General features: G+C 36.6%; 1 pseudogene; it reads left to right on the top strand.

Moving 5' to 3' along the window:
- The first annotated feature begins 1993 nt into the window (after positions 1-1993).
- LOC143578190 (V-type proton ATPase subunit D pseudogene) lies at positions 1994-3126 on the top strand (annotated as a pseudogene).
- The last annotated feature ends 8763 nt before the right edge of the window (positions 3127-11889 follow it).

The following is an 11889-nucleotide window of genomic DNA, read 5'->3' as shown; positions in this document are numbered from 1 at the left end:
TAACTGAAAGAGATATAAGCAGGGATCTGAGTTCATATGATCTGAATTTTTGTTGAAGATTTTGCTACAGTTTGAAATAATTAAGTAGAAGTTGTTGCAACTTGTGAACAATAATTAAGTCTTTGAAGTAAGCTTGTGAGGCAAATGGATACGATAGACCTTAGACTATATAAGCTGGAGATATATCTGTATTGTCAAATTTTTTATCATATGGCGTTAAGTGAGGATCATTTAGATTTTACTTTTGCTGCTAAAAATAAATGTTTTGTTGTGGTTTAAATATATAGAAGCTTGATGTTCTAAGTAAATGCTAGTTGAAAGAGAAATAAGCAGGGATCTGATTCTGAGTTTTTATGATCTGAACTATAGTTCATTTACTTTAAAATTTTAAGATTTTGCTTCAATTTTAAATAATCAAGTGATACTTCTTTCAGCTTGAGCATGTCAGGGAAATTAGTGTGCTATATACCTTAGGCAAAAAAAGAAAAGAAAAGAAATTTATGTATAGTTATGGTCATGTGGTGTTAAGTGAGTTTTTTTTATTATTTAATTACTGAGCCTCGATGAGCTTGATGAGTTGGTTTGTCTGAAGTAATCATAAGCAAGGATGATGATCTTATAGTGTTCTATAAGTTTAGATGTTGGATGTCGCCATGTGGATGATATTAGATCTGAACTTTCATCCTTTTATTACTTTGTCGGTTGTATGTTAAAGTGACTCAGAGTAATGATTTGTTTAGCAGTCCAAAATTCCTAATGTAAGACTTGTACCACCAGATGATCTCATGATCCATTGGAGTGGTTATCAAACTATCTTAATGCATTTATCTACATGTCTACATGAAAAATATGTGATAGATCTTTTTTATTAAGGGGGTGTTTCGATTTGTGATTCCTAATTAGTTATTTTGGATAATCAAATTCATACTAGCCGAGTAGCCATAACGAGTATCAACATTTTTCAGTTTTGCGACTCATTTATAGGACAATTTTATAAGCCACACGAGTATGTATTCATTTTCGTTTATGCCAACTTTGGTCAATTTTATGCTGGAAAGTTGTAAAATCTCATTATTGCTCTTAATGTTAACAAATTAAAATAATACATATGATAATTTAAATATAAAATGCTAGCTATACCCTTGACCCTTCGTTGCAATGCATATCTTATCCTAGAAACGATATAGAAGGGTATATTTCGCATTTTAGTTATTACTTGTTTTATTTTAATTTTTTAAAGTTAAGGGCATTTTGTCATTTTATAAGTTTCCAGCATACATTGGCACAAATTGGCATAAACAAAAAAAAATGCATACTTGGGCAGTATGTGACCTGTAAAATTGTTTCTATACATAGGTGGCCTTGAAAAATGTTGAATGCATGGGTGGCCTTGAAAAATGTTGAATGCATGGGTGGCCTCTAGATATAGTATCCCACATTCCCAATGGTAAAATAGAGTTACCTAAGTACTGCTTCTTTTATATTTTTACTGAATTAGAGACTTTTACTCTTATTTAGTTATTTCACAACAAATATTCTCCTTTTTCACAAGAATATCATTTCCTAAAAGTTTTTATAGTCATAATTTGCCAAGCACCCAAAGAATCGATTATCTGATTATAACAACTTCAAACAACAATTACACATCCAAATACTATTACTAGTCAAATAATTGTTTGTATTAAACATACACATTCTTCTTATTTTGTGCTTTCACTTATTTTTCTATTTGAAATCCAGAAACTCTCACTAAAGTTCTACCCTTTTTTTCTGTCAGTTCAGATATAATAATAATTCTTTTGACTCAGTAAACTAGTTAATATTGTTGTTAATTGTTATAAAAACATTATTGGCGCATTTTCTTTTTCACTTTCAAAGGTTAAAACACATTTGAGATTAGCTTCATATTTTCCAAATTTTAAGTTTAGTTTGAGAGTAAAAAACAGCACTTACACAGGCTTGCTGGCTAGGTTTGCAGGCTATAACACAAGAATCATAGCTTTACATTATAAAGTAGCTGTTGGAAGCTGTATTATTTTCTTAACTTGTGCTTTTCGGTTGCTTATATTCACAGATTTACATATATTCAACAAGATGTCTGGCCAGGGCCAGCGTTTGAATGTGGTCCCCACCGTCACCGTTCTTGGAGTCATCAAGGCTCGTCTTGTTGGCGCAACCCGAGGCCACGCTCTTCTAAAGAAAAAAAGTGATGCTTTAACCGTTCAATTCCGAGCCATTTTAAAAAAAATTGTCGCCACAAAAGAATCAATGGGAAACATCATGAAAACGTCCTCATTCGCTTTAACTGAAGCAAAATACGTAGCAGGCGACAACATTAAATACACCGTCATAGAAAACGTCAAAACCGCATGTTTGAAAGTCAGGTCCCGCACTGAAAACGTCGCAGGTGTTAAACTCCCAAAATTCGAGTACTTTACCGAAGCCGAGACAAAAAACGAGTTGACCGGGTTAGCAAGAGGCGGTCAACAAGTCCAAGGGTGTAAAACCGCTTATGTGAAAGCAATTGAGGTTCTTGTGGAGCTTGCATCACTTCAAACATCATTCTTGACTCTCGATGAAGCAATCAAGACTACTAACCGTCGTGTCAACGCTCTAGAAAGTGTGGTCAAACCAAGGCTGGAAAACACCATAAGTTATATTAAAGGAGAGCTTGATGAACTGGAGAGGGAAGATTTCTTTAGGTTGAAAAAGATTCAGGCGTTTAAGAAAAGAGAGATTGAAAAGCAGATGAAAGCTTCTAAACAGTTTGTGGAAGACCAAGCTGCTGAGAATATGTCTTTACAAAGAGGAATCTCCGTGAATGCTGCACATAACCTGCTGTCCGCTGGTCAGAAAGACGAAGACATCATCTTCTGAAATGGAGGTTAGTTTTTATTATCTGCTATTTATCTGTGCCTGCTGGAGAATTTAATTTGGTTAGATGAATTGTGTTTACTTTTTGAATAAAAGCTTCATGTGTGCAGCTGTTGTTTTATATGGTGTTGGTTTTTCTAAAATCCGGTTACTGGGGACCTGTTTTTTTGTATTATGTTATTCGTTGGCCGTTGAACTGTTGGAAGCACTCTTTAAATTATCATAAATCTTAATACTGTTGTTTTCTTTGTATCATTTTTTGTGTTGACGTGGTTAATTGTGGACTTGCATATACTTCATATTCATGGATGCTTTCAGGCGTGTCATGAAATAAAATTTTCAACAAAACGAAAGAAAAATAGGTGGCGCCTAAACAAAACATGGACATTATAAAAAGAGTAAATTTCACATATGATTTGTGTTATGGTCATTTGTTTTAACAAATAATACGTTCGGTTCTTGGTATTTGCAAACCTGTAGGCTTGTAACACGTTAGAACTTAGAAGCACCCACTCTATCTCCTGAGATAGTGGGATTTACTGGGTGGGTTTATATGTTTGTTTGTTTAGGATTTGCAACACATTCGGTCTTTTTTTAACTAGCATGCTGAAAGATTGCTTGGATCCATGTGAAATAAGTGACCCCTGTGCTTCAAAAGCACCAAGTACCCTGATTTCTTCCTCAGTCCCAACCATGGCTGTTCGCTATCTTTCAAGGGCCCCTTTTGTTGTCAAATTATCTTGCATGTTTCATTCCCAATCAGAGTTTTGTTTCATGAAAAAGTGTCGGAGTCCTTCGAACTAGAGATAATTTGTTGAACAGTAAGAATTATCAAAATTGTTAAAAGAGTTAAATGAGTTTGACCATATTAGTGTAAAATTCCATCTGAAACAGCTAATTATAACATCTAAAATCTCTCAATTTACAAGCCAACAGTCTTTCCAACTACTATTTGACAAGAAATCATCAGTTGTGTTACGTTGAACTCCAAGATTTTGCAGCATCAAACAACTCAAAACTGAAATCCCTTCTTCAATTGAGCAACTTGTGTTCCTAAAAACTTGAATTGAGCAGAAGGGAGCGTCATGTGATGAGCCAAATCCTCAAGATTTACTCCATTCAAGCAGGTGCTTGATGCATATGTTTTTAATTACTCAAAACTTATCTTTGGAGTTCCCTAATGTTTAAGATAGAGTACGCACCGGGGAGTGTATATAAATACCAATATTGCACTCCTCAAAGTGGAGCCACCCTTTTGATTAGTCCAAAACATGATGAAACCAATAAATCTTGATCATACACGAGATATAATGTTAGTACTTGCGGAGGAAAGGAAAGTCAGACAACGCGTATCAAGAAAAGTTTGTTACAAGTGGTTCAGTCTCTTAAAACTATTTGCTAGTGGCAGGTGCATATATCATGCTGGTGTGGGTTTGTGGAGGGAGAGGGAGAGAGAGAGAGAATTTGGGGGTGGGGGGGGGGGGGAGGTATTTTTGTTCAGGATTCACCTTGGGTCTGACATTTAAGTTTTATTGTCTTATTTATGTATATCCTTTTAGTTTATTGTCACAATTTTGTTGATGCACCATGTCACATTAGGTTGCGAGGAGTAGGAGGAAAATATGATGATTTTATAAATGAAAGTAGGCAAGTTTATTTTGTCACCATTTTGATAATTTCCTCTTATTTTCAAGTAAAATGGTACAAGGGTGGTCATTTAATATTAATTTAACAGATTTTAACATCTTTTAGAAAGACAAATAAAAAGGATGTTTATATAGGCCAGGACCAAACCTGAAAATCTGAAAAGAAGTGGGAAAAATCATTATTTGATCTTAACTTGATGGACCATGTGCACAATTAAATTGTTTAAACAAGATATTGCACCAAGTTCATGCCAACCAAGTACATATCATTTTGCCTGAAAGGTCAATTATCTGATTTTATCATTTTGTTGATTTATGATTACAACTGGAATGATTATATTCTACATAATTCTTTTTCTAAATGAAAAAAAAAACATTTAGAAATGGGAGATATGTGAGACCTGAGGGATGACTGGCTTGCCAGGGTTCGAGTCCTGATCTCACCCGGTTTTACCGGCTCCTCGATGTCGTGCTGTTTGGCGGGCGTGGGGGTCGGGTTTTATCCGGGGAATCCCTCAATACGTGGACCGCTAGAGGCTCCGTCTGTCCGGACTCGTGGCTGGCTCAGGCTACCTTTAGCTAATGAGGGCCGCGTACAGAGTACCCGACGTTACTTAGTTGGTCGTTCCAAAAAAAAAAAAATGAAAAAAAAACATAATCTATTATATTATTTCATTGAATGAAAAGTAGTGTTTACGCAATTACATCGATAAAAAATCACCGTTGTCTATCAAATTCTAAAATACACATTGAACTCGTACTAAAATGTATGTTTACAAAAAGTGTGAAGCATGTAGACACGGGCAAAATCACGATGACGTTTTTACAGTTTTTGACTGGTGATTAGATGTCGGGAAATTAAAAACCAGTGTTACGGGAATGAAGGTAGTGATTATTCAATATTATTATTTTATTTGTATAAATTAATTCATTATGGACCGTATTTGAAAGCAAACGGTGTCTGTGTGTAATCAAAGACCAAAATCGTAAATATTAATTGAAATGTGTGACCGCATATGTAACTTTTGTTCAAATTCGCAAGAATCATTTGTGTAATTTTTGTAGTTAATATGATGAATGAGTTATACAATAACTTAACCAGTTTACAATATAAATAATTAATATATTATGTACTCACTCACTCAAATTTTGTTGTTCAGTGAAATTATCACATGTTCCTTGCTAAACTTGTAAAATATCTCATGTTTTTTAAAATCATTTTGAAGAACATTATATTATGCGTTTGAAACTTGTGTGTCGTAAAATATAATATTTTGAAAGAGAGACTAAATGCTTGCAAATATTCAAAATATTTCTTAATTTTAGAGTTTATCTAATGAGTAATGTAGTTATTGCCATTCAAATAAATATCTAATGTAATTACTATTAAAGTATAGGCTAACGTTTGAAAGTGTTATTTGTTTTTTCTTCGACGACTGGACTCATGCATATGATATCTAATTTGGAAATACGCACCACTTTCATATTACATAAATGGTTGAAAAAAAATCCTCTAAGATCACTAGTCGAACTTCGACAAGAGCGGCAAAAGTGATGTGGTGGTAATGGGGCTCTAACACCATGTTGAGGCGTTAAGGTTCGGGCGGTAAACATGGAAATCATAACATGGTAACAGGGCTTTAACAAGGAATGATGAGACACAAATGTTTTAACAAGGAAATTGTGGGGCTTTAACGAGGTAACTGAGCTTTAAACCACAATGTGGTGTAAAAGGAGTGTGTTAGTTAAAACTCTCACCACCTACGTGACAATGATGTGGCACATTAACTTAACATTTAAAACCCCATCGCAACATGACTAACGAGTCATTGGTGAAAGAATCTCACACTTCGCACAAACCAATCAAACATTCAAACACACGTGTTATTTTTAAACTTCAACCTCGTAGCTTGAGAGTATGAAAGATGATTTATATTTTATTATTTTGTAATGGAATACATATTAAGTTACTCTTTGTCGCTATTACTCGAGTCTTTCTGTTTCTAAAGTCTTTTTTAATGGCTAATAAACACTCTCTAATCATATTCCTAAATCTATACAATTATCCATTATGAGATTTAAATCGTCAACCTCATGAAGAGGTGCATCATCATATTGCTAAACCAAAGACAATTTTGATTTGTCGCTTCTATTTTCAAGACTAATAAAGATTACTTGTTACTAGAAGTTTTTTTTTTCGGCACAAAATGAAGAGAAATGCTATTTAATAAGAATCGAAGCACCCTTCTAACTTTATGTGGGCCCTGATGCATTGTCAAAGACACCTTACAATATCGTCAAACTGAAGGATTGTGATTTCTTCAGCTCTAAATAGAACAAATGCGATTCAATGACACTTAATTTGAGAGTGTTAGGAGTGTCTTTATTGAAAACTTTGGTTGTTCAATAGTACATATTGAACCATCATGAATGTTCGTTTCATCTAGGGGTTCGAATAGTCGTGTACGGTGGTTCACATATTTTGTTATACAATACCAAATCATGGGCGGGTCCAATTGACTGTGGTACACCCACACCCCACCCTGACTAAATTTGTTAGTACTATTATTGTGTAAAAATCCTGATCGACCTCTTTGAGTGTATAATGACTAGGGATGAGTAAAATCGGGACCGGTACCAATTGGTACCGGTACCGATTTGGTACCGTCGGTACCGAATCGGTACCAAAGTTTTAAGTTTTGGGATTGGTACGGTACCGGTACCGGTGTTTCCCGATTTTTTACCTCCGGTACCGAACCGAATATTTCGGTACCGGTACCGGTACCAAGAATTAGAGATTTTCGAGATCGGGACCGGTCCGGTACCATGCTCATCCCTAATAACGACAGTCAACTGAGAATATTTCTGTTTTAAGTGAGAAAATTCCCTAGATCCGTCACGATACCAAATTATAAATTGAGCCATTAACACACCATGTCACAATCGATCACCAGGCCCGGCCTTAGGGTAAGCCTACTAAGGCATTGGCTTTGGGCCTCCTATGTTCCAAGGCCTCCAATTTTTATATATATATTTTTATTTATACATCTGGGATTTGGATTGGTCTTTTGCCACAAGGATTTGAGCGGCGGTTGAAAAAATTAGGTTTGGGAAATTGTGAAGGAAACGATTTGAATTGCAATTTACCGATTTGAAATATGCAGTTTTCCGATTCTAATCCCATTGAATTATTTCATCAACAATTGCCAATCTCTTGAGGTATCCATAGTAACTAGTTTTTGTGTTTTCTTGATTTCATAGCTAATAGAGTTTTTATGTGCTCTAATTGGTTGTGCAACCGTTACTGGTTCTGTAACTAGTTTTTTGGGGGTTTTAATCATATTTTGATGATTGTGTGTTGTTCATGATGTGATGATTTTGTGTCTCTAAACCTAAATGGAGGTTGTGTACTTGTGTGCAATGTTATCAGTTTTAGAATTCCTGTTAAATGTACTTGAAGTTGCAATTGCTTTCAATCTCAATTCTTCTTTGTTAAAGTGAAATTAGATTTAGTGTATAACAAGTGTAGTTCTAGGACGACTTGTGAAAGCATTACAACATCAGATATCAATTCACAATACGTGTAGGTTACGTTCAAAATAAATATTAACTAATATGTCATTTGCCCATCTCCTTTTTCTGCATACTGTTGGAAAAATCATTTGCACTTACAAATATGTAAATAAGATTACAATAACAAATACAGTATAATGTCCACAAGTATAAAGAACTGTCATTCATTTACAACTGAAGGGAAAAAAACTGTTTTGTTATTAGTTCATTTGAATATCTCTTTGATTTTGCAGGACTAGAGCTCTTGAAGTTGATATTTGTGTACTTTTGGAGCAGGGGATTAAGTTGCTTACTTATATATGCAGGAAACTAGTATTTTAGTTTCAATTTGTACGGTATCCACTTTAGTTGTATATTTTAGTTTATAAAGAAACTGTTAATTATGGAATTTTATGACCTTTTAATTGGCTTGGCCTATATTTAGCTAGTTATATAATGACCTAACCTAGCTCACGCAAAGTTCACATTTTTTATATGAAAAAAGGCCTCAACTCCCGAATTCGCTTTAGGTCTCCGAGAGGGTTGAGCCGGCCCTGTCGATCACTAGGCATGCATGGAAGAGTGTTTTGCATTCCTTTCAACCTCCAAAACATCTTCCTCACGACCAAAGAAATTTCCTCACCAAGACACGGATTCTTTACATTATTTCAATATAAAATCAAGTATTTTATACGTGTGGGAACCTAATAAAATCTTTTCTTATTTTCCCTTCAACTATGGGTGTTAAACGGATCTTGTTTGTTGGTTGGTGGTCCAACCTAACATGGACCCGAACACGGTCAGGACTTGAAATCGTTCAAGACACATGAACCCAAAGACGACCCGCGTATTAACAAACTACGATTTTTAAATGGCAATAACTTTTTATACGCTAATATATATGTTTTTTTTAAAAGTTACAACATAAAAACAATTATTTTTTCTCTTTAGTTTGCATATAGTATTGTTATAACTTTAATGTATTTTTATATAATTTACTATAAAACGATTACAATAAAGTGGCAGGCAAACGGGCAACAAGTTGCGCTGCAACCCCCTTTTGAACAGCAAAGCCAATCCTGCTAAAAACGAAGCTTTGGGACCTAGAAGCTGAAGAGGTTCCGTGTACGACGCGCTGAACCCTACTCAAAAATTTCACAGCCTCTGGAGCCAGAAAACCAAATGTATCAAAGGCAAATGGTAGAAAGACATGTTGATTATCTAAACAAGTTTTCTCGTGTTTAACAACTTTGCCCGATTCAGCCTTCAACGCAGCCTGACCCACAACAAATCCACGGTCCCTGAGCCCAACAAGAGGAGACACTCCTGTATGATCCACACAGGCGTGTTTCCCCCCTGCCCACCCGAACACAAGATTATCAGCCGGTCGTAAAGTAGACCTCCCTTCAATAGGATCCGTGAGAAAGTTAACAGGGGCCTCCTTTTTAGCAGAAATCCCTGCCCGTTTAAGAACATCACACAGAACATCCCTAACCAGATCATGTCTGTATTTAAAGCCAGGCAATTCTTTGCAATGCACCGCATGGTCACCAAAAGAATCCAAACAGACCTTACGACAAATTGGGCAAGGTTCATCCGTCGGGAACATAGGGATCATTAATCGGTACTTAAGGATAGCCCGATACTCCAAACCCGACATACGTTGGCCTAATCCTTCAATGGGGATGGCCGTTAGAAAATCCTGAGCCCGAGGAGCCCGAAGGCATTCAAACACCGCCTTTTGGCGAGGGGATAGATCAAACTTCACTTCTAAACTCTTGACGATTCCACTAAATAAGGCACTCGCCACAACATGTTGGGCTTTAGGGGGGGCGGTGTCCTTATTAGAGAACCCGCTAAGATCAAAATCTGGAAGTGAAGTACGTAAACGATCCATCGCACACCCATAATCAGAGTCCAACCCATAAATATCACAACCCCGAAGAATATGGTCTTGCAAACACCACGACTGTGCTCTCGAAGCCACAAAAGCATATGTAGATACATCCTCGGCCGAACAGAGACCCAACCCTCCATAACGGATCGGAAGTAATGCCAACCTCCATTGGAGATCCCCAAAGAACGGACCTCCACAAACCACGATGTCCTCAATCGCCCTTCGAAGACCATTGTCAAATATAGAAACAGCTTCCCCCACATACATAGGTTGGCATGTTCTCAAACCAAACAAAAGCTTGGCGACTCCCATACATGAGCGAAGCAAAAGAAGCTCGCATTGAGGATCCCGAAGTCTTGGGAGACAGCTCATCAGTGTAACACCCCGACCAAAGGCGGATTATACATCGGGGCGCCACATATTGTTTCATTACTCGTGACACTATTGGGTGTCAATATTTAATAAATACATTCATTCGCGCACGCGCAGGGTAAACACAAGATAACATAAATCATCATAAATCAATATATTATAAATCATAATAATAAAACAGCAATAACTTGTCTTGATACATTTTAATCTAGGTCCAAAATAAAGAAAACTTCCTAGGTGTCCACAAGCTCCAAAACAGCTACTGCAAACCTGAACATGTGTTAAAATAAACGTCAAACACTTGCGTGTTGGTGAGAAATCAAGTTTAATACAATACATAGATAACCATAAATCTGCGCGCAACATGTGTATGTCTGGTTTTCAACAAGGGTGTAATCTGATCGGGACCAACTCTAAGATTCATAGACTGCCAGTGCTCACAATTGAGCTCACAAACAAGACAAACTGTGCATGTGCAAACAAAAGAGAAAATCATAAACGATAGTTCTCCCGTGTTCATCTAATGGTACCATGAGAACTGCGGAATAGACCGACAAGACGGTTAATGATCCACACATACAAATAAACAGCCAAGTCTACGTCCTCAACACATGGGATACTGCGCGACTAAAGTTCATAAACAGTTTAAGACTCTAAGTTTGTATGAACACATGAACATCCCAAAACATTAAAAGCAAAAAGGGATTAGGTACGAGATTACTCACTTGATAAACGATGCGGTGTAAGATAAAGCAAGAACCAACTTTAAACAAGCACAAGTTAACCTATAAATAAGATTATTGTTTTAATGATTTGTTTTAAGTCTTGATTATAAGTTAGCATAATTAATAAGTAAATTATTATATATAATATATATATATTACCGGAAAAGCAGGGCAGAACAGGGAGGAAGACGGAGGCAGAGAGGAAGACGGCAGAGAGAGCAAGGAGCAAGAGAACAGGAGAGATTAAGTGTTTTGTGTGTGTAGTGTTAAAATATTATTATTATTTATAGGAAAACCCTAGGAGACATAATCCCTAGAAAAGGGGAAAAGATCTTTAACAGGATCAAGCAAAAGATATCAAAAAGCATAATAATCCAAAAGCAAAAGATATGGAAAGATATGGCAGCTGCAGAGGCAAGATAAAGCTGACAGGGAACAGTAAAAAAAGGCATGGGCGGTTCAGATAAAGGTACAGGTCAGGCATGGAAAAAGCAGATCTCCAAAGATAATGTCAGTCACTTTTTCTGCCAACCAATGGGGTTGGTGCGCATGCTGCGCCGAAAGTAACTTTTCAGACATAAAGCAGATTAGGTCAACGGCTCAAAAGATAAGACAACACAAAAGCAAACGGCTAGATTAAACAGAAGAAAACTCAAAGGGTTTAGCGCGAGAAGGCTGACACGGAAGGTCAAGAGAGCGCGAGCGCGAAGGCAGACAGAACTAACCTTAACGCGTCGCGGAAAGAACTACATTTCTAAGCGCGCCGCGGGAAGAATCACATTTCTTAGCGCGCCGCGGGAGGAACTAAAATTCCTAGCGCGCC

Source organism: Bidens hawaiensis, unplaced genomic scaffold (genome assembly GCF_021521415.1).
Source record: "Bidens hawaiensis isolate Kalapana, Puna unplaced genomic scaffold, B.hawaiensis_p1.1 tig00029060_1, whole genome shotgun sequence".
Taxonomy (NCBI): Eukaryota; Viridiplantae; Streptophyta; class Magnoliopsida; order Asterales; family Asteraceae; genus Bidens; species Bidens hawaiensis.
The sequence above is the reverse complement of the archived record's forward strand: the minus strand, read 5'-3'. Positions and strand labels throughout refer to the sequence as shown.